General features: G+C 41.8%; 1 protein-coding gene across 2 annotated transcripts in view; it reads left to right on the top strand.

The window, feature by feature from the left end:
• Positions 1 to 1891: 1891 nt before the first annotated feature.
• The window catches only part of GPRIN3 (GPRIN family member 3), a 68696-nt gene continuing 43029 nt past the window's right edge, over positions 1892 to 27558 (top strand). For both annotated transcript variants that reach the window (XM_032400814.1, XM_032400815.1), the window contains exon 1: positions 1892 to 2098. The gene's annotated coding sequence lies outside the window, so the exon portion shown is untranslated. The remainder of the gene's footprint in view (positions 2099 to 27558) is intronic.

Below are 27558 nucleotides of genomic sequence, written 5' to 3'. Positions count from 1 at the left end.
GTAGGCTGCCTCTAGAAGCTGGGAACGATAAGGAAGGAAAAGAGTATCCCCTCAGTGCCTCCAGAAGGAATGCATAGCCCCGCTGATCCTTTGATTTTAGCCCTATAAGACCTATCTTTCAGGCTTTAGACCTCCAGAACTGTAAGATGATACATTTGTGCTATATTAAGCCACTACATTTGTGATAATTTGTTACAGCAGCAGTAGGAACTAAGACAGTGGTTTAGTAAAAACAACTCCTGAACTAGAAATCCGTCACAGTCTAGCCCCTACTGCCTGCATATTAATTGTTAATCTCAGGAAAATCACTCTACCTCAGTTTTCTCCCCTGTAACATCAAATTATTCCTGCCTTACAGTGTTGTTATGAAGACAGATAAAATCGTTTATGCGAGCACTTTGTAAAGTGTTTTGTGTTACACAAATGTTAGGTGTAAAACTTTGACCAAGCTTTTCTTAGCGAGGGTGAGAACCAGAAGAAAGACACCTGTCCTTGGTGCACCAATACCTTAAATGAAAAAACATAAAGGATAACCACCATAAAAACATAACTGCCCTTGTTTGGGAAGGGGCCTACTGCAGGGATGGTCACTCAGCACACTTGTCACAACATTCTCTCCACAACCAAATTGAACATGATGAACTGATTACTGCATTGTTTGACCAAGAGCCAAGGCACAGACTTAGAGTCCTTCTTAACCCACCTTCAGAAAGTTGCTCTCAATCAACTAGAGCTGGCATGAAATAATTTATTTGAAAACCCTGGCCTGGCAGTTTAGAAAGTGGTCCCTTGGCCAGCAGCGTAGACAGCACCGTGAGCCTCTTAGAAATGCAGATCCGCATGCCCACACAAGACCTACTGAATCAGAATCCACATTTCAACAAGATCCTTGGGTGAGTCCTGTGCACTGGTTGAGAGGATATGTTTTGGAATGGTTTGAATCCCAGTCGTGCAGGTTACTACGGTGTGTCCTCAAGCAAAGTGTCTAAATCATGGAAGCCCGTTTTTTTTTTTTTTTGCAGTGGAGAATAGCAACCCCCTCACTGAGTTGTTGTGGGAATTAGAGAAGGCCACGTATAAGGCATTTTGCAAAGTGCCTGCCAACAATATTCAGTTAATAATAGTTCTTTTCATTGTATCATTTGCACCATCTACAGCTGCTAACCGTATTACACATCCATTTAGTATTACTGAAGCCACTCAGCAGGGACAATTTGCAAAGCCATCCACGCCCATGGATGGGGGGGGGGGAGGATGGACAAGAAAACTGTCCGCAGTGCCATCTCCAAATACGCAGGACACTGTACATTTTGCAACACATACTAAACGTCGGGGGGTTCCTTGCTTTCAGATCTTCACTGCACGTGGCTTTATTAGAAACCGTCTGCTAGAGTCTAGACACAGCCATGGAGTCTGGTGACCTGTGGGAAGGAGCAAGGGCCAGCGTTCCTGCTGAGTAGCTCTCGGCCCCAGTTCTCTACCGTAATCTCTTTCTTAACTTTCCATCTGCCTCTGGTCACCTTGCAGCAGAACCGTAACCTTTCGGCCCCTACCCAGCTACGCCCCTGGCGCGCAGCAAGTCGCCGCTGCAAAGCCTTCCCGGGGGACCTGGAAGGCTGGGCTGGGGTGCGGCGGGGGCGGAGCTCGGCGTCCTGCTGCCGCCGCCGCCGCCGCGGCCGCCGCCTGGGAAGCTGCAGCCCCTTCCTCCGAGGCTCTGGCCGGGCGCCGCTGCCCTACGTGGACAGGTGGGCGCATTCCGGGCCTGACGGATGAGCGGTCGGGCACGTGAACTCCCACCTCCAATTTGGCTCCGTGCGGGGCGGCGGCGGCGGCGGCGGCGGCTGCAGACCCGCGGTGGGGGCGGCCCCCGCGGTCTCCGCCCGGCTCCTGCGCACCGCCTCTGCTCTTTGCATAGTAATTTCAGTTCCTGCAAGCACCCAGCTCGCTCCCGGAACGGGTCTGAAAAGGACCGCCGCTCCAGAGCCGCCGGAGCCATCCGTGTGGCGCCGAGAGCCGCTGCTTGGGATATGCGACGGGAAAACCCCGCCACAGCGCAGGCAGTGGCCCCGCCGCGCCGGGGAGAACCGGGCGACAGCAGGTAGGCGACCGGCAGCCGCGGGAGGAGACGCCCCCCCTCCCCCCGCGCCACCTCTGCCCAGCGTCCAACCCGTTGGGACCGGAGCTTTGCGGTGTGCTCCGTACTGACGGGGGATGGGTTCGGTCCCACATTTTGCCCGGTGATCGTTTGCCTGTTGCTCTTGTCCCCATCCCATCCTGCGCTCCGGGAGGGGCCGTCTTTCTCGCAGGTGATGAATTTCTCTGCAAGGTCATTGCTCCCTTAGGCTCTGGCTTTGAAGGTAAATGGGAGAAGATGCCTGTTCTCGTTCTTGGGCGGAGGGTTTATAAGCAATCGGGTCTGCACACTGTGAATATCCAAATAGATGTGTGTGTGTCTGTCTGTCTGTGTGTCTGTCTGGTAATACTATACTTGCATTTTTCTCATTTTCCCATGCTTATTCTCTTTAGGGTCAAAACACTATAGTTGCGTGTGTGTGTGTGTATACACGCACACATTTACATATATAGTTTTTCTTGAAATAGGTGGAGAGAGAAGGAGAGCAGGCAGAGGTTGATAAAGGGAAATCATTGTAGAGACCAGTTCAGTATCTAGAGGTGAACTTTGGAACCACATTAAATCAGGGTAGAGACTAGAGGCTATAAATGGTTCTTTGGAGATGGATTTTAGAAAAGATCCGAACAGTGCCAGCCAATACACAAAACAGATTTTCATCCTATCCAGGCAGATCTAAAAGATATACCCAAAATTTCAGACGCAACAATGGACAATGGATGGGGGGGGTGCAGGGGAAGGGGGGGCACTTGGGCAATGGGAAGTGAATTTTGGGTGGTGGGAAGGCAGCAAATCGCTGTTGGATTTAAAGGGCCTCCTGAAGAAGCATTGGGAGAAATCTCTGCTTGAAGTGTAGGCAGTTCAAGGTTAAGATGATGTGAATGTCCAGAAACCAGGAGAGGCAGTGGGGAAAAGGCAAGGGTTTAGAGGAGGAGGGGAGAAAGAAGCTCAGAGTCACCAAGAAGCAACTCCCTTTTATTAAGGTATCTTCTTCCAGTTAAAGCAATACCTGGACACGGCTCATCTGAATATTTTTCACAACACGTTTGTTAAAGAACCATCGGTCCATATTTTCATTTTATTTTTGTGAGGAATCTGGGTCATGATGGGACTGAAAGAAACAGAAGTGTTTACAACACCAGCAAGATTTGGAGAGAGAGTTGATTAAGGCTTAGCTTCATGAAATATTTACACATCTCTTGCGTGGGCTTTTGTTTGCTCTTGTTGGTGCGGCTGCATATTTTACTTTGATAATGCTTTGAGTGTACTTCTCTCGAATGTGCTTATTTTCCAGTTATAAACTATTCTTTCTTTTCCATTGTGTTCACCACTGGCCTGCCCTGAGTCTGGGAATAAAGACACATGAGTCACAGCATAAAGAAGAAAATCTGCTCTGTGGCTCTCTGCGAACGACAGGAGTTTGTATTAGAGAATGTTCTTTAAATAGAATCACAAAGAGCACTTTTCAAGTTTTTATGTGTTGGTGGGGGGGAGGAAATGGGTTGTTGATTCATAAACAGGAAAAAAAAATAGTAATTGCCATTGCAGGTCTAGATGTTATATCTCTGGGATTTATTTTGGAAACAGAGCAGGGGAACTCATGGTGATCCATGAGAGTATGTTGTGTTGTGATGAGGCTTCACCTAATTACTAACTAGACTTTTATGAAAATGATGAGGGCAAAATCAGAAGTGCAGAGCTTCGCGTGGGAAGTGGAGGCCTGAAGCATGACCTGAATCAGATCCATCTCAATTGGAGGTCGGGGTGGGGTCCAACAAGCTGTTTTGAAATTTGGGTGTTTTTTAACTGCCTCAACACACTTGCCTTAATTATTTGAGTCTGCGACATTTTCTTGATTGTGCCTCCGATATACTTAAAAGAATATATTAGACACAGCTCTCCTTCACTGTATGAATTTCCAGTCAGAAAATCTACAGCGGATGAGGAAGCATGAAAATATCAGTCATGGAATCCCAAATCCTAAAAGAGTGGCCTCCGAGATTCAGGACACACAATTCCAGCCCCAGCTCACACTTGAGTTCCTTCGGTGGTAACAGTTTCTGCCCTGGATGCGCTTGCTCATTCATTGATTCATTCATGCATTCAACATTTGTTTATCCAGAACTCACCATGGTCCTAGACTGTGGAACAGAAGAGTGAGCAAGACACAGCCCCTGCTGGTAAAACTTGGGAGGCAGGGAGTACCAGCTAGTTAAGTGCTCTGACAAGGCCTGCACAGGGTGCTTTGGAAGCCAGGTTGTGGACATAGAGAGGACAAGGACAGCGCCTGGAAACCTGAAGGACAAGAGGAACTAGTCTGGTAAAGAGGAGAGAGAGGAGCAATCCTGGTACAGGGACCAAAGGATGAAGAGGCCCAGGAATAACAAGTAGCTCTAGGTGGGTGAAAAACTGCTAGTAGACAAAGATGGAGAGATGAGGCTGAAAGGAAGCTGATTGACCCTCAAACTGAAGTCTGGTAGAGCCTCTAACTCATCTGGTCAGTAAACCGTTTGACCTGGGTAAGTTAGGTACACGCATTTATATGGAGGCGCTATGTTGTTCACATCACCCAACTTTATACCCTTCAAATATCTAGAAACCCATTTATTAATTTGTAATAACCTGATTAAAAGGGAGACGAGCCCTTAAAGAAGTCATAATTCTCTGTGCCTCACTTTCTTCATCCACGAAATGTCTACTACCTACTTTGCTTATTGTGAAAATAAAAGGGAGTGAGAGAATGGAGATTGGAGTTTTATAGAAATGCAGAGGATCTTATTTTTATGATAACAGTGCTCAGGGCAAAAAGATGGAAAATACTGTTTATGCCAAGGATTTAATTGTCCCAGATGTCTCCAAAAGGTGCAAGTATCGTGGTCTGAAAAACTGAACTAAAAAAAAAAGTAACTGAGAAACATGTGGTAAAGAGAGCCAAAAGGTCTCATACAATTTTAAATTATGTTTTAAGTGAGGGAAATACATAGAGTGGTCCCATAGTAATCAGCGCCCTTCTAGAACTGGTCACAACCCATTGTGAGGTCAGTGTACTGGGTCTGATGGCATTTTTATTTTCAAAAAAATAAAATAGAGTAAAGCAGAATAGAAGGATAACTATAGTTCACGGAACTTTTAAATTAAATATATATTTATTTATGGGTATATATACACATCGGACTATGATGTAGAATGTATATCTGATTATGCATCATGTTCCAAAAAGTCCAAAAGCTACTGCTCTAAGTGATGAAGAAGAGATGCTTCCAGTTTGCAAGACCCCAAGAGTCAACTGGAAGATCTGATACACAAGCATTTATACAATATTCTGAATAGCCAAACTGTCTTGAGAAAGGCAAGACTTTATGACTTACCAGTAATTCATGGCAGTGAAGTCAGGTGAGAAGACCTTGTGGACTGCATTCATCTAGAAAGGCTTCAAGGAAGAGGTAGAACGTGAGCTAGTTTATGAAAGATGAATGGATCTGGATGGGCCATGAGGAAGGGATGGTGGTATAGAAGGAGGAAGTAAAAAATGAGGTGGGGTAATATGAGCTTTATTTAAGAATCATTTAAAAAAGAAAAAATGAGTATCGAGTTGGGGGGAGACAATTGCAGCAGAATCTCTGTTTAGACTAAAATCTGACTCCAGAGTTGCTATTTATTTTGTATCTAAGATTTCTTTTCCTAATACTACTGCTTTAAGGAAATCTAGACAGAATGGCCATCACATCATAAATCTGTCATTTCCTGCCTTTAAAAAAAAAATCTCTTTTGCAATAATTTACTGGCTAGGCCTTGTTTCGATGGAATTTAATAAACAATTGAAATCACATGATACACCACACTGTAGCATGAGCATTTCATTTCTCAGAACATGAGTACCATCATCGGCTCAGAGGGACAAGGGTGATCAAGTGACTGTCTCGAATCGGGCAAACCTTTCTATTCTCCTATAAGTCTCCTTTCCTGCGTGCCTGATGGGTATAAAGCCCCATGCTAGGAACCGACAGCTTCATGAAGATGAAACAGACGACCAGGTACTCATCACCCCAAGAGGAAGGGCAGAACCTGGCAGATTTTATTTTTTGTTGCTCTATGACTTGTTCATCATTTTAGTTAAATATTTAAAAATGATTGTATGCATTTTGAGAAGTTAACATCAGTGTGTTTTGCTGCAACCTGATAGCTGTTTCAAGGAGATAAAATCAGATGAGAAAGTCTTTACTGATGTTTTTTAAGGTGTTTGGTGGGCTTCTTTCAGCTCTTGCTGTCTTTCCTATGGAATCAAACAATGTTATGATATTGATACCCTTTTGAATAAAGTTATGCCTTTAACCAGAAGAAGAGCATCAGTTAAAATAGAGACTCAGGTGCCTAAATTAGTTGATTTGGAGTTGAGTCAATTATGGAGATTTCACTTTTTTGTAAAGATGTCCTGGACTCCTCTTTCATCTTCCTTCTCCACATCAGAATGTTTAGATCAGTGATAAGCCTAACTTTTTTGCATAAGAGTCAAGTCCAGAATAATAAAAACATTTAGAGGCTTCATTTGAATTGAAAAGACATTTATTGAATTTCATGGGGGAAAATGTAAATGCGCGTACCATTTAGATTACTTACTGTCTTGAATGCCAGTGAGAAAAATTTTCACAGCTTTTTATCTGGGCTTATTGGAGTTGGCAACACAGTAACAGCTTTCTAATTTTTCATGTCTGTAATTAGATTGTCGGCTTTATTTTAAAACTAGCAGCATAATTGGGGGGGGGGCTGAATTATTATTACCAGGCAATATTAACTGACCCTTAGCTGGAAGGTTAAATGCTATGACCCATGGAATCTGAATCCGAATCTGGTGGTAGGGCTTAGCAATCTCTATTTTATGATGGTCCTAAAGTGATTCCAATAGCCAGGCTTGAACACCACTGTTTAGTCCTGCCTTTACTTACAGGGAAATAAAAAGATCACAGGTGAGTCCCAGATGAGTGAATAATTTGTCCTAATCATTGATAGAGCTGGGGCTAAAATCTAGACCTCTTCTTTCTAATTCTCTACTGCTTTTCTGCTAAGGGGAGAAGGAACAGGGTCTGAAGAGAGGATTTGAATGTTCCAGAATGGTGGGGGGAAGGGAATCTGATTATTCCTGCAGCCCTTCCTCCCAAATTGAGAGTCAATGCAGTGAGCCTTTCTAAGTGACAGCGCAGTGATTTCTGTCCCAGGGGTCTGATGTGGCAGAAAAATGGTGGGCATCAGCTGTGTGATCAGAGGCAAGGCACTTTCTTGGCCTTACACACCAGATTCAATTTAAAAATGTTAATTCTTGGGTCTTAGATCCAGTGGCTACTCAAGCCAGTCCTAGAAAGATTGCTTTAGTCAGTAGTTACAGCTTGTGACACTTGCAGACCCAAGCAAACCCTGAAAAAAGCTCAAGGCTAGAGAGTAAAAATTCCCAAAGTCACAGGCACTTCCAGGGACCTCGGTGCTCTTGCTAATTCAGTAACAGCTGGACAGAGAGCTCCCAGAGCTCCTTAAAAAAGCTTACACAAAGCATGAATTTGCGGGGCACCTGGGTGGCTCAGTTGGTTAAGCAGCTGCCTTCGGCTTAGGTTATGATCCCAGGGTCCTGGGATCGAGCCCGTATCGGGCTCCCTGCTCAGCGGAGAGCCTGCTTCTCCCTCTCCCTCTGCCTGCCACTCTGCCTACTTGTGCTATCTCTCTGTCAAATAAATAAATAAATAATATCTTTAAAAAAAAAAAATCACATTTGCATCTACTGATTTTCTGGAGAAAAGGAGTTGCAGAGGATCCTTTTTTAAGCCTGAATTGCAAATGATCCAGCAAAGTGGGAGATCTGGTTTAGTGGGGAATAATCAAGATGTTTTATTGGGGATCAACTCTTGATTGTTTTTTCAGGATATTGATTTCTAAATAACCTAAAATTAAAACAACCATATTAGGTCTATGGGAGACTCTTCTCTTCCTTTATAATGTACAACTTTGGATAAATTAAATGCTTGAGGGAATTAAGCATTTGTGTTCCCTGTATTTTCTTAGTAATCAGAGCATCTTTTTTGTTTCAATTCTTGTTGACAGTTTGTCTAAAATGTAATAGTCTGTGCCAATGCATCTGCCTTAATAAGTACAATATGGCAGATATCATCAGGATTCAGAATTTTGCATCAGTTCCAGATTTTTATTCTGAATTCTGGCCATGTAGGACAGGGCTGCTGAATATAATAGAGAAATTTTTAGTTGTTTTCCTTCTTTTTTACTCTGATTCGTGAGTTTGCTTTCTCCTGATACACTTTTTTAAAACTGTTGTTCAAAAACGCAAGAGATACTTGATTCATTGTGGATTCCACTTTGTTGAACTTTGGTCATTGCCTTTGCCATTACATTATTTTGGAATGCTCAGGCCTTCATCCTAAATTAGTTTCTCACTGCCCTCAAAACATGGTTTAAAGATCAATGATTGCAGCAACCCCTCCGTGATTCTTATGCCCTGTCTCTAACTATTTTCTTACACAAAGCATGAATTTTTAATTTATACTTAGTTATATTGTTTCCTAAGCATGCCTTTCTTTGAATCCTATAAATGAGTTCTCGTTGAAAAACGCAGGTAAAAATGAAGTGACTAGAATTTTAATGCTAATGAGAATTTTAAGCAGTGCTAAGGTTAATAAATGGATGTGCATTTCCCCTTGCATCCTTGAATGAGTCAAAATTGTTTATGACAAATGGGTGTGGAGGTTCGGTCTTGTTTCCATGTTGAACATGTTCTGAAAGCAGTCCGAGAACAGGAATCTGTCAATGTCAGGGTCAGGGGCTGAGCTCTCATTAAGTGAGTGAAAATGCCTATGCAGTCTCCTTTCACATGGGGATGAGTTCACGTCTATACATATAGATTCTCAGAGCAGAAGAATCCCTGGCTGTGAGCAGCTGAGAGACCTGAGGCACTTCACTTAACCTGTCCAGTCCTTGGGTTTGAAGATGTATGGACCAGATCAGAAATTAAAAACTGGCAGTTTGTGGGCCCAGCAGGAAGATCATGTTTTATTTGGCTTGCAGGTATTTCTTTTTAATCAAGCCAATATTTAAAAATCAAGAGATATATTATACAAAATGAAATACTGATGCTTATTCTCTGGGTAGGAGCTAAATAACAGTATGAGCTCTCTCTTTATTTCACACCAGTCCCCACCACTCCCTACTGTCTCTCAACACTGAGGCTTCATATAAGTCACTTGTACTCAACAACTTCATTTAATAGGAATTGAGTTTGTGAAGTCTGCACTAGGTGTTTGCCCAGGATCATCGAGCCCTCCAGTGCTGTGACTGGCTCAGGAAATTGATGGGACTCTACAAAGTAGAGAGATGACTGCATGAATGTAGTTAACTCCCGTAAACTATAATGAGAGTCTAAAAAGCTTCCGTCATCAAAATACGTAGATTCTGTGGAAGGTTAATGAATACAAACTGAGTTGACCCCATCTGTTAGTAAGAGAATAGTGAATTTTGTTTTTTTGTTTGTTTGCTTATTTGGTTTTTACTGTCCCACATTTGGCAACAAGCAAACAAAATGAACCGTCTAAATAACAATTTACTTATTCTTTAACTTTTAACTTAACCAGTAACTACAATTTTACATCAGATTGCTTTACATATTTTTATTTTTTACTTACTTTTTTGAAGATTTTATTTATTTATTTGATACAGAGAGAGAGCGCACAAGCAGGGGGAGTGGAAGAGGCAGAGGGAGAAGCGGGCTCCTCACTGAGCAGGGAGCCCGATGTGGGGCTCGATCCCAGGACCCCAGGATCATGACCTGAGCCCAAGGCAGTTGCTTGACCAACTGAGCCACCCAGGCACCCCTAAAGATTTTATTTAATTATTTGTTAGAGAGAGATAGAGAAAGTGTGAGCGCGAGCGAGCGAGCACAAGCAGGGAGAGCAGTAGGCAGAGGGAGAAGGAGGCTCCATCCCGGGACCCTGGGGTCATGACCTGAGCCGAAGGCAGAATCTTAACCCACTGAGCCACCCAGGCGCCCCAGTGTATTTTGAAATGCACCATATATTATGTTATGTACAACTCTTTAGGTATATACCAAACTTGCAGAGCCTCCTGGAAGCCCAAAGCATCTGTCAGTCTTTCAAGTAACGGTGCATTTCTATTTAGTCGGCTTGGCAGTTGAGAACAAACTGTAGAAGTAGGATCAGCTCGTCTCCTGGTTTGTGGCTCTGTGTACAGCTGAGAAATGCTCACCTAACGATGACAGTTGGCTGGGCTGTCAAGCCATCGCCCAGATCGCTGCCCAGTCTGGCCACTGGCTCGTGTGGACCTGCCCTGCTGGTACGGCTCACAAGGAGCTGACTGTGGCAGAGTTGATCTGTTCGTGTTGTAAATAGAGACAAATGCCCTTTGAGACAATAAGATGAAAAACTCAGGCAGAGCTCTAAAGTAGAGAAAGCTCTTAATTAATAGCTCTCTGAAATCTCATTCTTTCTCAACGACTGCCACTTTCCTTCCTCGTGCACACTTCGCTGCGTACCACCCCCTCATCGTGCCTCCTACCTCGCTTCTAAAAACATCCTCACATCTAATTATTAATCCCCAAGTGCCGGCGCTTCGGCAGCTTCACTCCAAGAAGACAGTGCTGAGAATAGTAGCAGGGGAAGCCAACAGAGGACACATGCTACCTCGACTCCACGCTTGCTTTGGACAGAGTGCATTTACTTGTAGGATGAGGTCCACGTCTGTAAGTATTAGGCTTCCTATCACCCAAAATGTATTGATAATATATATAAAAGACCACAGGTGTTAAAATTCTTTAGGGATAAAGCTCATTTTTCCTTAGTGATTTTAAGTAACATAGATTTAGTTACACTGAAACATTCCTGCTCGTATGAAGAATTCTTCTCCTGTTCCCCTGGTGGTTATTTGGATGCTCAAAATTGTAATGATGAGTTTTTAAAGAACATCCCTCTGGGGTTTGTGGCTTTTGAGTAGTGAGTCTAACTCTTGGGGAGGGATGATAAAAGTTCATGCTGTGAGCTTGATGGATTGGGGATGTATCTGTTACTTCTGCTTTGCAAATGAAATAAAAGCATTCCTCAACCTGGAAATAGGAATTTATTTAGGAGATGAAGTATAGAATGTGAAAGGGGACTGGCTGAAGCTCTGATTTAAGGAAGACGGATGCTTGGATCACTTAATCCATTTGTATTGAGTACTTGATATATATGTTAGGCCCTGCACTATGTGCTGGGGGTTCAAAAATGAATAAAACATAGCCTGAACTCTCAAATAATTCCCAGACTCCTGGCCTACATAAACATATTAATAAATATGGCTCAGCAAAGTTAGAGTGGGCTCTTTTCCTGGGAATTGCTTGGGAATTCCCCAACCAGCCTCACAAGCAGGCTTCTTTTTCTGTCCCAAACAGACACCCCCTGAACCTCTCGCTTCCTTCCTCTAGGCCCTAGCAATTCACTTACTTTCCGTTCCTCTCTGCAGCTTCGCCACCTGCTCACCACACCTGGGTTCCTTTCTTCCCAGCCAGGCCAGCTTGAAAATGAGAGGAAGCCTTTTCCCACACTATACTTCCTTAATGTCATCAAAAGTAAAAATGTAGACATACGTACTTTCAACTTCATTCAGCTAAAAACAACTAAGAAACAGAGGGTAGCAAATGTGACCAAGATGGGGCAGGTGTAAGATGAAGAAAACTCCTAAGTTTCTGCTGGCAGCTAGTTTATATGCTATAGGAAATTTCCTGCCCAAGAGTATACCAGAACCTCAATATAACTTCATTCCCTCCCTTTTTCTTCTATTCGAGAAAACATCTACAAATGCAAGTGAGATAAATGAGAGTAACATTATTATAGAAATTACTTTATCATTGAGATTAGCGTAGCTGACATTAGAGAAAACTGCTGTAAACTAGTCTTTTAATAAATCACTTGCTGTCAGTGGTACTTTGCCATTGCTCATAAATGGTTTGTAATACGCTAGGGTATTTTAAGACAAGTTAAAGGCCACTGTTTTGGATTATTGCTTAGACTCTCGAGGATCACCTCCACCCTTGGAAAATAATCTTGAATCAGATCATTATTGGGTAATGTGCCCATTTTGGGGTACTGAAAACACTTGGGTGTTTTCATAGTTGCTCCGTGAAATACCCCATGTCCTCGTACTATCCTTTTTTTCTAAGGTGTGCTTATCCCTCTTCCCTGGTCTTCCTCTTCAGCGTGTTAAGACCCTGGAAGGTCAAGTGGTAATTCATGTCTCAGGAATGCCTGGTGAGTGATTTCACCTTTGTGTATTCACCCCTACTGAGAAGGGACCTTTCTTGTGGCATAGGGGAAATAAGAGAACAGGGCGGCACCTAGATTTCAGAACTAATGATGATAAATGGAAAAGAACAAAAAACCAGCCAAACACATGGGGACGAGGAAGAAAGGGGGGTAAAGGGGGAGCACGAGCCTAAGGGAACCACCCACGGCACTTTTGCCATCTTGGTTCCAGGGCATGAGAGAACCCTAGTACATTTCTCTTCATCCATCTGTGCTCCACTGTAAGGAAACGGGAGATGGAGAGACTACAGATCTGTGTAATTTATGAATTCCAGCTCTTTCAAAACTGCATTCTTTGGGCTTTTTTGTTAATGACATCCTGCTAAACCCATTTCTCATCTAGACCAATCTATGAGGTTTGTACGATTACTTCCCCCATTTCAGAGATGAGGAAACAGATTAGAAACTTGCCCAAGGTCCCTCAGATAGTAACCGACTGAGCTGTGTGCACATTCAGTCGTCCAACTTCAAAGGTCACAGGCTTCACTACCGGGCCACACTGCAATGGTATTAACATTATTAATTATTATTACCACTGGGTCAAAAGAAGAGGAATAGGTTGGATTTTGTAGATGGATTTCTCCTAACTCGGATTGCATTTTGTGTTGCTGAAAAACCAAACTGAAAGCTTCTAAATCAGAGATAAGTCATTCTTTAAGCAAACAGAGTGAGTTCAAGGACAAACATTTTAGGGTCAAACTTTATAAATCATTGTATAGGCGGTTAGGTTGAAAAACAAAAATTTTTATCAAAATATCCAGGTGACACATATGTTCAGCAAACAACGTTTCTTTGTTTCTCAAGAGAAGAACCAAATACAAATGAGGGAGTCACGTGCACACACACGTGCGCACACACACACAGAACAAGAACAACGAAGCATGTGCCTGTGTTTAGCCCGACCTATGGACTTTGGACTGAGACACTATTTATAGAACTAGTGTTTCCGTGATTGATGTTTTAATCATAGATACTCATTTACTTATGAAAGTTGAGCAATTCCTCATTATAGCTTGCAGCTAAGTGTTCTAGTTGCAAATTAAAGGCTGAAAAAAAGGCAGTCTATGTACAGAAAGCTCATTTGAGACAAGTTTCTTCTTAAAACTATATTTCTAATAATTAATGATACTTGACAGGAGGATGAATACATCATCTCTGTCCATTTTGAAGACGAAAATCCACTAATTGTTTTTAAAGCCATGACTTCTGCCTTAATTTATTTTTAGTTCCTTAATAAGCAATTGATTTCTTTTTTTCCTAGTTTAAAAAAAGTAGGCAGAAGTCACCTACAGACACTGGTCTTATTACTGGACTCTTGTCATCAACCTGGAATGTTGTTACCACTTTGTGTGGTTGCAAAATCCAAATGCTTTGTTCCAGGGGATGGCATGGTAAAGTGCACCAGTTTTCAAAATGCAGGCGATTTTGATCAGTGACCTGTAAGATGATCTTAGATAGTATATAGATTTAGTTTTTATTTTAATAGTTATGAATTTGTTTTAGTATAAATATATTAAGAATACATTTAAAAGTATATTTTTAAAATATGCTGTATTTTGAAAACATACCATATACTAAAATATACCATATGCATATACTAGGTATATTATATGCTACATGAAAAATATATTACTAGCACATCAAACACGTGGTTTTACCATTTCTTAATTCATTAAGAATTAAGAATTAGGAATTCATTAACTATACCAGGCTAATATTTTCAACTGGTGCACCAGTTAAAGTCAGTTGAAGGAAAAAGGTTAAGTAAAAAATAGTGTAGGTAAGAAGCACCATAAGGCAAAAATCATGAAAGTGGCACGCAAATGTCACAATCTGGGAAAGAGGTACTTGAAGTCATGTCATTGCCCAAGGCACCTCAGGTTTTCTCTAGAAATGAAATGCTTAGTCCAGAAATTCTTAAGAACAATTCTAGTTTTAATGTTCGAGTTTTTAGAAACGGTCTTTCATTTTTTTTTCCTTCTATCTTGGGCCTGTTTTCTGCATTTGGGGTCTCTTCAGCCTTTTCTGGAACTTGGAGATGCCCTTCTTATCCCCCGCTCTCCATCACCACCAAGAACTTACGCATTCATTTATTTACACATGTATTCATGGAACAAACAGCCTGTGGAGACTTTCTGTAGTAGGTGTTGTAGACATGCAAGAAAGCTAGAGGTCTGTCTTCTCGGACTTCTGTATTAAATGAGTCTGCATGTCTGTGATTCCCATTGAAGTTACAGTCGTTGGAGCCCTGGACTTCTGCCATAATCTTTTCTTTGTACTTCCTAAACGACTAAGAGATCTTCATTGGAAAGTCCCTTCATTGATAAAACACATTGTCAAAGCTCATATTACAAATTTAAAATGTGCGGTGCAACTCCTGAATGGAATTATACATGAGAATGGACTAAAGCGGTTTGTACATTATCGATAGATAGATAGAAAGGTCTAATTCTTGGGCTATTTTGAATACAAAGGGAAAAAATAGTACTGTCAAGATTTTTGAGTACAGAATAATGCATCTTTGGTCAATTAGAAATTCTTACACGTTTGAGTGAAATGAAAATACTTTAGCATTTGTCGTTTTTTTTTTTTTTTTTTAATCCGTTACATTGAGGGAGGAGCTGCGTTTCAATGACATTTGTTGTTTTTCTATATAATTTACCCCTAAACAAGTGGATAAGGTCTAAGTATTATTATGACTACTTTTTCCTGGGAATTTGTCCTTGAGAAACGTTGTGGAAATGTTGTAAAACACCTGGATGTGGTGAGTATAAATTGTCTCCACTACCTATGTAATGTCAGTAGAGCTGTTTTATGCTTGCCAGCAATTCATAAGATTTTTCTATACTGGTGAAAAGGATATAGCTGTGGTTTCCTGCCGAAGTTTCTATATAATAGTGAGAAAAGCATCAGAGGATGCAGTTGGTTGTGGCTGTTTGCTCATGCACCGCTGCTCTTTTCTTTTTTGTAAAAAACAGGAAGCTGAAATTTGCTCTTAGATCAGTCGATGTTTAATAAGGTCTTATCTATGTGCTAATACGTAAGGATGTAAAGATGAAAAGATGCTTCTCTGCCTTTAAAGACCATAAAAATCTTACTGTTAAGAAATATTAAAGAAGTTAAAGCACTGGTGACTGTATTTACTCTCAGTGCACATACATTGTGATGAAAAGTGATTACTTGGAATTGTTTTTCAAATTTTGAATGTTCATGTTTTATCGTGAGTAGATAAAACTTTCCAAATGTCACATTAAAATGTATTTTGAAGAAGCAGCTAGTTAGCCAGGTGGTTTTTTAACTCTAGTAACTGCAACAAAATTCAAATTAGTTTGTTAGTTTTTCTCTGTTCTCTCCTCATGGATCAGACTCCCAATTCTCCAGCCCAGTAGTTTTGAGTGGAATTGAGCAAACAGCATATTCCAAGTCTCTTTCTCAAAACGAAGGTAAAATCAAATGACATGCTTAGGCTGAATAAATCAGTACTATTGCTTTTGATACTATCATAATTTTTCTTAAAAAAAAAGCCACGCACAAAAAGAATATTTGTAACCAAGTACCTGTTCTGAATAGGAACAATCTAACGGAAGCCATATCAGTTAGGAAAGCAGAACCACGGTGGTGGATATGGAATAATGGATTTATTATAAGTTTTAGACCTTACACAATCATGGGAGCTTATTAAAAAAAGTCTGTGGGAAGCATCTGGTATTGGGCCTGAGGTCATCATAGGTTCACAGAGCTGGCAGTGGTAAAGAAAAGCTGGATATGACGTGGAGCCCAGCAAGGACAAACGAGAACCTGCAAAACAGACGGGAATCGGTGTTGGACTCCTATCTCCTGCAAACTCAGTGACCTGGGCGAACCGTAGAAGGAGCTGGCCCTCTTCACTGCAGAGCTGTTCGTGGAGCCGGGGGGCAGAGGCTGAGGGAGAGGCTGTGGTGGGAGGCTAGGACCTGCAGCCTGGGTACCGCTGGACGTCACCACGGTGAGCCGGCGGATCCATGCGCAGCTTCTGTTGCACCACACCGCCCTTCCAAGCGTAATAATGCCGCTGTCCAACGTCTGCCTCCAGATCTCACATCGTTTTCCCTTGTAGCCAACTATATTGAAGAACTAGTTAGGGAGGGGAATTCTGGGAATGGATTTCCATCTGAGCTAGGTGGACACTTAGTACAAAACCACCCCAGAAACTAGCCAATAGAAAGAGAAATGTCTAAGGTTAGAAAGTCCCTTGTTTTTGAGTTCTGCAGGAGTCCTTTCTGCTGCAAGACTCAAAGTCCGGTCTGCTTGTAGATTATATTTAAGACATTTTCTTCTATAGACTTACACAAATTTTCTTCTATGTACAACTATAAGTTGTTGGTTTACTTCCATTCACAAACTAAAGTTTCAGAAAGAGTTATTTATAAAAAAAAAAAAGTCCCAAGATTCATGTCATTTAAGCTACTGAGCTCATCTCCTATATATCATCTTGCAATGTAAAAGTTAATGAAATTAACTCTGTTCATGGCTGGAAGATGCAAGGATGAACATCTTTTCTGCCACAATAGATTCCAAACTCCATTTTTAGGTTTCCATAGGTGCTACAGAAGGCTAATGTAATATAATGGTACAGAAAAACAGAAGCTGCCTTCCCAGTGTTTTTTTTTACTTAATTTGTTTTGTTTTGAAACTCTTGGGTGTAAGGATGTATGCAGTGGTGCCATATGAAGTGGTGAGCTTATCAATGGTGAAAGAGTTCAACCAAATGCTATAGTCAGGATTCCTGTAATGATTGACGGGTTGGCCTATGACACTTCCAAGACACATCCATTTTGAGATGCTTTGAGTCTTTATCAGTGACTTGCAACCCCCCCCTTTTTCCCCAACTCACTAGATAAATAATGTTTACAGACAGGTTCCCCCCTGTAATTCCAACTTTTTCTCTCTCACCTAAAAAGTACATTGAAGTGCAAGCAAGTGGCAAAAAACAAAAACAAAAAAACAGTCAACCCAGGCAGAGGATCTGAATAGACATTTTTCCAAAGAAGACATACAGATGGCTGACAGGTGCTCAACATCACCAGTAATCAGGAGAATACAAATTCAAACCCACAGTGAGATCACCTCACACCTGTGAGAATGGCTATTATCAAAAAAGACAAGAAATAACAAACATTGGAGAGGACATAGAGAAAAGGACACCCTTGTGCAGCATTGGTGGGAATGTAAATTGGTGCAGGCACTGTGAGAAACAGTATGGAGGTTCCTCAAAAAATTAAATTAAAAATAGAAGTACCATAGGATCCAGCAGTTCTAACTCTGGGTATTTATCTGAAGGAAATGAAACACTAACTTGAAAAGATATCTGCGCGGCCGTGCTCACTACAGTATTATTTGCAGTAGTCACATTAAGCAACTTAAGTGTCATTGATGGATGAATGGATAAAGAAAATGTGATTACACACACACACACACACACACACACACACACACACACACACAGAGGAATATTATTCAGCCCTTAAAAAAGAAATCTGGTCATTTGCAACAACACACGGATGGACCTTGAGGGCATTATGTTAAGTGAAATAAGTCTGACAAAGACAAATATTCTATGATCTCACTTAGAAGTGGAATCTAATAAAAGAACAAAAAATGACCAAAATGATCTCATAGATACAGAGAACAGACTGTGGTTGCCAGAGGTGGGGGTGGGAGTGAACTGGGTGAAGGGGGTCAAAAGGCACAAACTTCCAGTTATGAAATAAATTGGTCCTAGGGATACACTATACAGCGTGGTGACTGTAGTGAATAATACTGTGTTCCATATTTGAAAGTTACCAAGAGAGTGGACCTTAAAAGTTTTCATCACAAGAAAAAAAAATTGCAGCAGTATGGTGATGCATGTTAACTAGACACTGTTGTGCTCATCCCACAATATATACAGGTATCAAATCATTATGTTGTACGTCTGAAACGATTGTAATGATATATGTCAATTATAGCTCATTTTTAAAAATGCAAGTTAAGCGACATAATTTGTAAAATAAATAGATCATAATCTCTTACTTAAGAACTGGTAAGAAAAATCTTGTTTTTCATGTTGGCACAAATCTGTTACTCAAGTATTTCACCATCCGAACCATATTTTCCAATTTGCCCCTTGATAAAGCAAGAAAACAGACATCTATAATTTAGACAGGTATACACAAAAACAAATGAAAATGGAAATACCCAATTTCCATGAAAAGGGAGGAAAGTGCACAGTTGTGTTAAAATTGCTATGACATCAGATAAGTGATAAACTTGGGCAAATGAGATTAGGTTTGGATACATATGTGTTGACCTAATCTGATCACAGAGAAGCGTTTATTTCAGGAGCATGTGTTATTTGCTGCCGCTGCAAGTCCCTGCATTTGGGTGGTGTGGCAGCACATCCTAAGACAGAGATGGCTAAGCCTTGTTCTTTACCCACAAAGGAATCCGTCATCTCGTGGGAGGCATAGCGTAAAGTCCAAGTGAAAGGGGAGGAAGAAGTATTGAGGGTGGCCTTAATGTGGAAGCGGCGATATGACGGGTCTGAAAAGATGAAGTTTTAAAATTCTGTCTCACGCTACAGAACTAGAATGACAAAAACAAAAGACCAAAACAGCGACGACGACAACAAAAGCCATGAGAATACCAAGCATTGCCAAGGATGCGAAGCAACTAGAACTCTCACTCATACGATGGAAAGTATTTTGGCCATTTCTTGTAAAATTAAACATTCACTTCCCATGGGACCCGGCAATTTCACTCCTGTTTACCTAAGTGATGTGAAAACCGTTGGTAACTCAAAAATATATCTATAGTGGCTTTATTCGTAATCACCCAAACCAGAAAATAAACCCACATGTCCCTCGGTTAGGGAGTGAATGAGCCAACAGCGGCAGATTTCATGCGATGGAATACTACTCAGCAATAAAAAGGAACAAACTATGGATACACACAGCAACACAGATGAATTGCAAATATGTCATGCTAAATAAAGAAGTTAGACCGAAACAATGATGTACTTTTATATTTATATGACATTCTGGAAATGGTAAAACCATAGGAGTGGAGGACAGATGAGTCGTTAAGAGTGGAGGAGGGTTGACAACAAAGGAATAGTCAAGGGGTGTTTCTCTAGGGGGTAATGGGACTGTTCTGTATCTTGATTGTGGTAGTGGTCATACAACCATGCATTTGGAAAACTCCTAGAACTGTACACCAAAAAGAGTAAATGTAACTGTATGTGATTATTTTTAATTCTTACAAAACAAATTCAGCCTAAAATCATGGTCCAGAGTTTAACATCCTCCCGGTTCTGGAGTCAGAAAAACAGACCATATGGGGAAGATGCTAATCCTATTTCCTGCTTATTGACACAGAAAAATGTGCAGACTGAACAGATCTGTGCTCTGATGTCCAGAAATCTTGGGTTAGTTTCGGTCTCAAAACTCTCTTTAAATGGAGGAAGGCAAGTATCATGGGGCTGTGGATATCAGCTGACAAATTCTGTTGCCTAAAATAATGTTACGTTAACCGTCTGGTGGGGGTGTGCTAGAGGACTGTGAGCTTGCTTGTGTCCTCTGCTGACTGTGTGTGAATGCAGTGTGTTTCTCTCTCCCCCCAGTCTCGTATTCACAGACTCTGAGAGAAACTGTTAATTCCAATATCATTTATTGAGGTCTTATTATATGCGGAGTGCTGTGCTATGTGCTATGAAGGCTAAATATCAAGCTACTTAGAGTCTCCATCAAAAATGGAGCTTACAACCTAGCATGAGAGATACGACCAATAACTTCATTCAGTCAGATTATGATAAATCCTGTAATAGGTTTTCTCGCTGTATTATGGCTGTTGGGAGGAGAAGCCATCACTTCCTACCACAGGTATCAGGAAGGACTTATTTTGCAAAGAGTGTATGGCATTTGTCCTGAACTTTAAGAACCCAGTAGATTCTAAGGTCCCTGAGTAATGGATCCTTTCTGTCTTATCTACCAGTTTCCCCCCATGTCTGGCATAGTCCCTGATACACTGTTCATACATCGATGTTTTGGAATTAATTAATGAAAGAAAGAAAAGACAGCATTTTCAAAGGCAGAGAATCCATTTCAGGTAGCCATAGCCTGAGCAGAGGGAATGCAGGAAAATGCTTCAAGCCTGTTTGAGATGCTGAGAGTAGTTCCATTTGGCCGGAGTATAGGGGGGCTGTGGGAAACAGTGTTCCAAAACTGTTGAAATCAGACCGGAGGGCGTCTACAGTGCCAGTTAAGTAACTGGAACACTTTTCAGTAGAGAAAGGCACTGAAGGATTTTGAGCTGAGCATGAGGTGATTAGATCTGTGTTTTTCAGCGAGGTCATTTGTCAGCGATTATGAGACAGTGACTATGAGTGACGGTATGAGCTGTGTTGGAGCCAAGGAGAGAGACCGTGCCTGAGGCACCTGTACCAGCTCGAGCAGGACTTGAAGAAGCAGTTATTACAATATTCCACCTGGAAAACAGGAGTCAGAAGCCCCCGGGATCAAGTCCTAGCTCCGCTTCTAAAGTGTGGGACAAATCACATAAGGTTTTGCATATTTTTAAAAGCTATATAATGTGAGAGGTATGTTGAGTCCAGCTGTTGGAAAGAAGGTTGCAGATACTTGTAGCAGAGATGGGACAGAACTGGGACTGCATAAACATCAGGGTCGAGGGAGTCAAGCTGTCAACATGGCTCCAGGATTCTAAGCCAGATCTGACTGGGAGAATGTTGGTGCCATTAACAGAAATAGAGATGTCAGGAGGAAAAGTTCATTTTGGCGGAATGATTTCGGATCCTGGGTGGGATGTGGTTTGGGATACTGGCATGACATGCATGTCAGATATCTGGCCTGCGGGTATTAAAATGGAGGAGGACGGGGGGCGGGGCGGGGGTGGTGCTTGGGTGGCTCAGTCAGTTGAGTGTCTGCCTTCAGCTTAGGTCATGATCCCGGGGTCCTGGGATCAAGCCCAGAGTTGGGCTCCCTGCTCAGTGGGGAGCCTGCTTCTCCTTCTCCCTCTGCTTGTGCTCCCCTCCCCTCTCTCTCTCTCTCTGTCAAATAAATAAATAAAATCTTTAAATCTTTAAAAATAAATAACCTTTAAAAATAAATAAATAAATAAAATGGAGGGGGATCATGGGGAGAGGGTAATGCAGGAATTACAGCTATTAGATCAGCACCATTAGATATCCCAAGTGTGAAAGAGATTTCCAAGGACAGGAAAGAAGACAGAAGAGGAAAATTCCTGCTAACACCCGGATTTAGGGATCAGAAAAGGAATAAGTTTGATCTAAGGCTACAAAAGGACTGTCCAAAAGTGGAAGGGAAAGTCTCAAAGGACAGTGTCAGGGGAGAGGGGATCAGTGGTGAAAACAGAGCCGGAGTTCAAGAGGGATGAGAAAGAAAATTGAGTTTCCTCATTTTAAAATTGAGAAAATAATACCTTCCTTGCTGGTGTGTTGTGGAGAGTAAATAAGAGACAGTACTTAGTCTAATATCTTATAAATAGCAGGCTTAAAAATTAGAGCTATTATTTATACTGTTATTGGAAATTAATTCTCATTTTCAGTATCCTTTAGGAATTTTTTAAAATGTAACCCAAACCTTGTGGGTTCTGTATGTGTGGGATGTTGCCTTTCTAAAAGGTAAATCATAGGCTAAATCTGCTGCATAATAATGTCTCCTGACCTTTAAAGGGTAAAATGCAGCTCCATCCCAGTTTTAGAAGCGCTTCATACTGTTCTGACAAGAGCATATTGTTTCTCAGTAACTCTCATTAGGGTGCCCTGCATGGAAAAACAAAATTCTATCCAGGCCAATGTTGAATAATAGCAAGTTACACAGGGTAAGAAGAACTTGCTCATCTGCTTCCTTCTGCCCTAATGAGGAATATATCATTTGTATGGAATTAATGCTAAATTTCAGTCCTGAAGGTGGCACTGAAAACCTAGTTGACACAGAAAATCTTTAAGGAAGGGGGGAAAAGAGAATTGGTTTGATATACACACTTTTACATTATCTTAGGAATAAGTGCTCAAAACAGCGTAGAACCGTTATCAAATCTATTTGTGTTGTGTTGATTATTTTTAAATTTTTTTATCTAAGAGGCTGAGCATCTCTGCTTTGATTCATATAAGAACCAGTTTGCTTTTTAAAGAGAGAAAAAAAAATCCTCCCTTTCAGGATCACACCCGTGTCTCACCTCGAATCAGCCACCTTGAAAATGTGTGCGGTTAGGGACACACGGTGAGAAAGCAGAAGAGGCTCAGGGGCCACTGCAGTTCCTCTGGGGAAACCTATCCAAGGCAAGGAGCAGGATACCGTGACCTTTAAGGACCCGTAAGGCTCTGAAATTTGACAGCACGTCATTCCACATGTTCAAATCAATAATAAAAAGTATGTGAACTCCCAAGGAAACTGATAAAACTTCCTCCCACCCCCATCAATTGACGTGTTTGCTGGTCCAACACAGAAACTGGAGCAAACTTTCTTCTATATTTGAAGTAATTACTAAAAATCAAATTATCAGGAATCAGCCGATCAAATCTTTCCTAACTTCACGCTGTATTACGATTTTCCTAAGATTCAAAAACACTTCTAAACACACACATTTATTTTTCCTCTTTCATTCCACATTCTAGTTAATGGAATCATTCATTTTTTCACTCATTTCAAGGTATAGAACTTTGAAATAATTTCTGAAATAAAATTCAATTTCTTAACCTGGCATTGAAGTCTATTCATCATAGACTTGGGCCTAGAGCCATGTTTCCCAATGAGTATCTCAACCCGAACCCCATTTACACCCCTACCCAGCTCTTCTCCTTCATACAACCTTAAGCTCCAGGCACAATGGACCACGGTTAGTCTTTGATTTCCTGTCTCTGAATCTTTTGCTTGGGCTCTCTCCCTCTGTCCCAAATGCTCGGTTTTTAAAACCTAACTCAAATCTTTACCCTGGGCTAGGAAACAGTACACAGTCCAGTTTGGTCAGTTTGGATGTAGTAACTACAGTAATGTAACTTCTAATGACATATAAACCCCAAATTTCAAAGGCTTAGGGAAATAAAGGTATATGTATATATTTTAAAGTCTTTACCAGCACCTCCAAAAATCCTTTTAAGTTCACCCTAGTGTTAACTGAATGTTTGCTCTTCTGCGTTCCCACAGCCCTTTCCTCTCCCATGTCTAGCACATGTCATTTTTAGGGGGATATTGTCCCTAAAATGTTCAATTTTGAAGCACATCAGCCAGCTTTTACATATTTTTATATATATTTGCATAGCCCCCACAAAGCTTAGCACAATACCCAGGACATGGGAATCCTCAATAAATGTTTATTGAATTCAGTTCAATTTTCCATTGGGTTCAGTATTCCTTAAGAATTTGAGGCTGGAGTAGGAGATTTTAAAAATAACTTGCTTTGTAAGTATTCGTGTGGTACCATCTTGCAAATCCTTGTAAAGTTAACAGTTGGGATTTTTTTAAGTGTCTTTATTGTATCTAAGGTTATTTATTATGTGTAATATAATAAGAGAAAGCACAGTTTTCCTGTCAGTACTTGGTGTGACTTTTCTTCTTTGAGATTTTTATTTTCAAATCATCCTGAAAGTTAAGAAGCTTCTGGAACCAATGACAAAAAATACAAGAAAGACAGGAAATTAATGTATAAGAAGAGATGTACATAGGAGATGGAAATAAATTGAAATTGGAGTCACATTCTAAAAACACAAAAAAGACAAAAGAACTATAGTATTTCTAAAGTAAGCTTTCTGAATGTGAGGTGGATTCTCAGACGAAAACGAAGTATATCTGATGTGATATAAACAGAATATAGGAAAGCATCACTGAAGGTGAATTTGGCTGAAAGGGAAATAGCAAAGCTGTTCTGAAGCAAGCCCCAGACAGAGAATAAGAGATCAAAAAGTTGAGTACATGATTTGGGGGATTCTTATTATACAGTGGTTATAATGAGCATGATCCGGGGCACCTGGGTGGGTCAGTCAGTTAAGCGTCTGACTCTTGATTTCAGCTCAGGTCCTGATCTCAGGGTCCTGGGATCGAGCCCCAAGTCGGGCTCCAGGCTCAGCAGGGAGTCTGCTTCAGGATTCTCTCTCCCCATTTGCCCTTCCCTCTGCTTGCTCGCACATGCTCTCTCTCTCTCTAAAATAAATAAATTGTTAAAAAATACTAATAATAATGCGCATCACCCACCTGATACTATCATCTGTACAACTTTAACAAGAAGATTAGCAAAAACCATAGTTTCGTTGAAGCAAGTTGGGCTTCTGAAGTGAACATTTTTATATTTTGCAAATTAGTGTTCCGCCTAACTTCTGCTTCCTCTTACCACTCTTGTTAACACATTCAGAGAATACGGCAACTCAAGCATCGCGTTCTCTTGATTTTTATGCCTGTATGCATGAGGAGAACATATTCCTTCTATCTGAGAGAAAAATGAGTGTGGTTGAGCCACCTCTAGAAAAAGGAAAATGTCTAAAAGTTAAGGAAAAAAATACGTTCTGCAAAGGAAAAAGGGAGAGAGGGAGACTATGAGCAACTGATGAAGTCAAGCTAGAAAATGCTTAGTTTAAATGAAAAACTAGTGTATTACTTCTTTTTCCACTGAAGATAAATCAAGCAGTTGGGACAGCAGAGTTGCAGATTTAGGCAAAGAGTGGCAAAATTTAGGCAAAAATTTTAGGCAAAAATTCTAACAAGCGGCTTGTCTGTGATGATTCCTGTCCGAACACCCAGTCCTCCATTGTTCTTCTTGGATACACTGAGGTACTTCATCTGCCTCTTTCCCATCAGTGTCAGTTTCGGTTTGCACACAGGAGAATCCTGAGCAATTTGTTTTAGGAGTATCTATGGGGAAAGGAGTTAGTAAGATCTGAGAAAAATAAAAAGAAGTGAATTGTATGACAGAGTAGAGAATTGAGCGTTTTGCAAATGCAGCCTGAGGTTTCCAACACATTGTTTTCAAAATTAACATTTCAAGTTATGGACCATGATCCTTGGGTTATCCCAGGGCTGTGGAGTGGATGGGGTGAGAAGCGGAGGATACAGCAGGGACAGGTGACTTGCAAGGTAGACCTGGTAGTAAGTTCGTATTAGTAAGAAAACCCAAGGCATTCCACCACCTCTCTCACCGGTACTGTTGCTGCCTGCTGACACTGAGCGCCTCGCCTTCTTCTGAGAGCTTACAACAACCCTGTGAAGTAGATGCTATTTTCATCTCTGGGTTGCAAGTGTTACAAGCCTTAGGCACTGAGGAGTTAAGGCATTTCCCCAAGGCCACACAGCTGGTAAGTGGCAAGCTAGGTGTGAATCCAAACCATCTGATCCTACAAGCACACTCTTAACCACCATGTCAATATAGCCTCTCACACAGAGAAATGTTTCCAGAAGGTACGGGATATAGGAATTCGGAACTGCTGATCATTCTCTTATGTATTGTTTTCGGTCTCCTCCCTCTGCTCATGCTGCTTCCTTTGCCTTGGACAGCCTCCTTTCATCAACCCTCTCCTTTGCTTGGATGACTCTGCATCCTTCAGATCTCAGCTCAGGGATCATTTCGCTCAGCAAAGCTTTCCAGAGCTCTCCTCAAGGTAGGCTGGGTCCCTTCCCTCACAGACTTCTGTGGGGTGGTACTCTGTGCATACCTCTATCGCAGCGCTGACTGTAGCATCCTGTTACCTTCCTGCCTCATCTTGAAGCCTTGGATGTTGCCTGTGTCTCCTCTTTCCCATTCAGTCAGTCACAGTGCACAGGTGATTTGACCTCTTCCATATTTCTAGATCCGTCCCTCCCTCTCTATTCCTGCGATCACTGCCCCAGTTCTCACAGTTCCTCCTGCAGTAGCCTTCCCACAGGTCCCTCTTCCTCAGGTCCTTACACACCTGCCCCATCAAGCCCTGAGCGACTGCCCGTGACCCGGGTAAAGACGTGCCCGTCCAGCACAGTCTCTTGGTAGCTGCCCCTCGCTCCATCTCTTGACAGATGGCTGCTTTATGCCATCAGCCTTGCATCTGGAGCTCCAGCAATGCTCACTTACTTATTGTTCCAACCCCCCCCACCCCGCAGCCACTCCTCCCAACAGGCTGTCTCTCGCTTCCGTCCATCTGCTCACACACTGTTGTTCCTGTGCACCTGAAATGCCCTGCCTTCCCAGTGGCAGACTCCGGCTGGACCCGCAAGGCGGCTTTGCTGTCCTTTACACCCAGAGGCCCTGGTGGCTCCTCCGTCAGATGCACTAACACTGTGCTCGCGAAACACCCTGCACCTCCCTCTTTCAAGGGGCTCACCAGCTGGTTTCCAACCAAGCCTTTACGTTTCTGCCCCCCCCCCCCCCCACCAGATGAGAAGTTCCTGAAGGGGAAGACTGCTATATTCACCGTTATATCCTCGGTGCCTGGGACATAGCGACTACGCAATAAATGTTTGATGAGTGAATTAATGAGTTAGTATACATGTTTAAGTGTCACATATATAAAATACACCTAAATATCATTATTTCCAGCTTTCAGGCCTGATGCCTGACTTATTTCTCCTTCCTCCCCACTCTTCATTAAGCTGTTCCCAAAGCCCATTTATGTGTCCCGTGATCTGAGGGATTATTTACACTGTTTCGGTTGCTTTTTCCTTCTCAGTATTGTCTCAGATCTCCCCAGGTTCCCCAGGAAGCCTTCCCTGACTGTACAAGATGGACGGGGTCATTCTCCTCCTATGTGACTGTTGAAATCTGGCACTGAAATTCCTTTGTCCCCAGTCCCCAGCAGATGCCAGCCCCTGAAGGCAGGGATTGAGTCTTGCTCATCTTTGTGGCTCTCTGATACCTACCACAGGACCAGCACTCGTCTGTGTTCAACAAGTTGACATAACCAAAATATGTAACCTGTTGGATGGTACTTCAGGCCCTTTGTTTAGCTGCATAACAGTTGAGTGAATAAGAAAAGTAATTATTGTGAAAGCCCTGCTTTAATCTCATCTCATAGCCTTCAATTAAGCAAGATCTTCTACAATCAAAATACTAAAGCCCTTGGCAACC

The sequence above is a fragment of the Phoca vitulina genome, unplaced genomic scaffold (assembly GCF_004348235.1).
Source record: "Phoca vitulina isolate PV1807 unplaced genomic scaffold, GSC_HSeal_1.0 scaffold3, whole genome shotgun sequence".
Classification (NCBI taxonomy): Eukaryota; Metazoa; Chordata; class Mammalia; order Carnivora; family Phocidae; genus Phoca; species Phoca vitulina.
The sequence above is the reverse complement of the archived record's forward strand: the minus strand, read 5'-3'. Positions and strand labels throughout refer to the sequence as shown.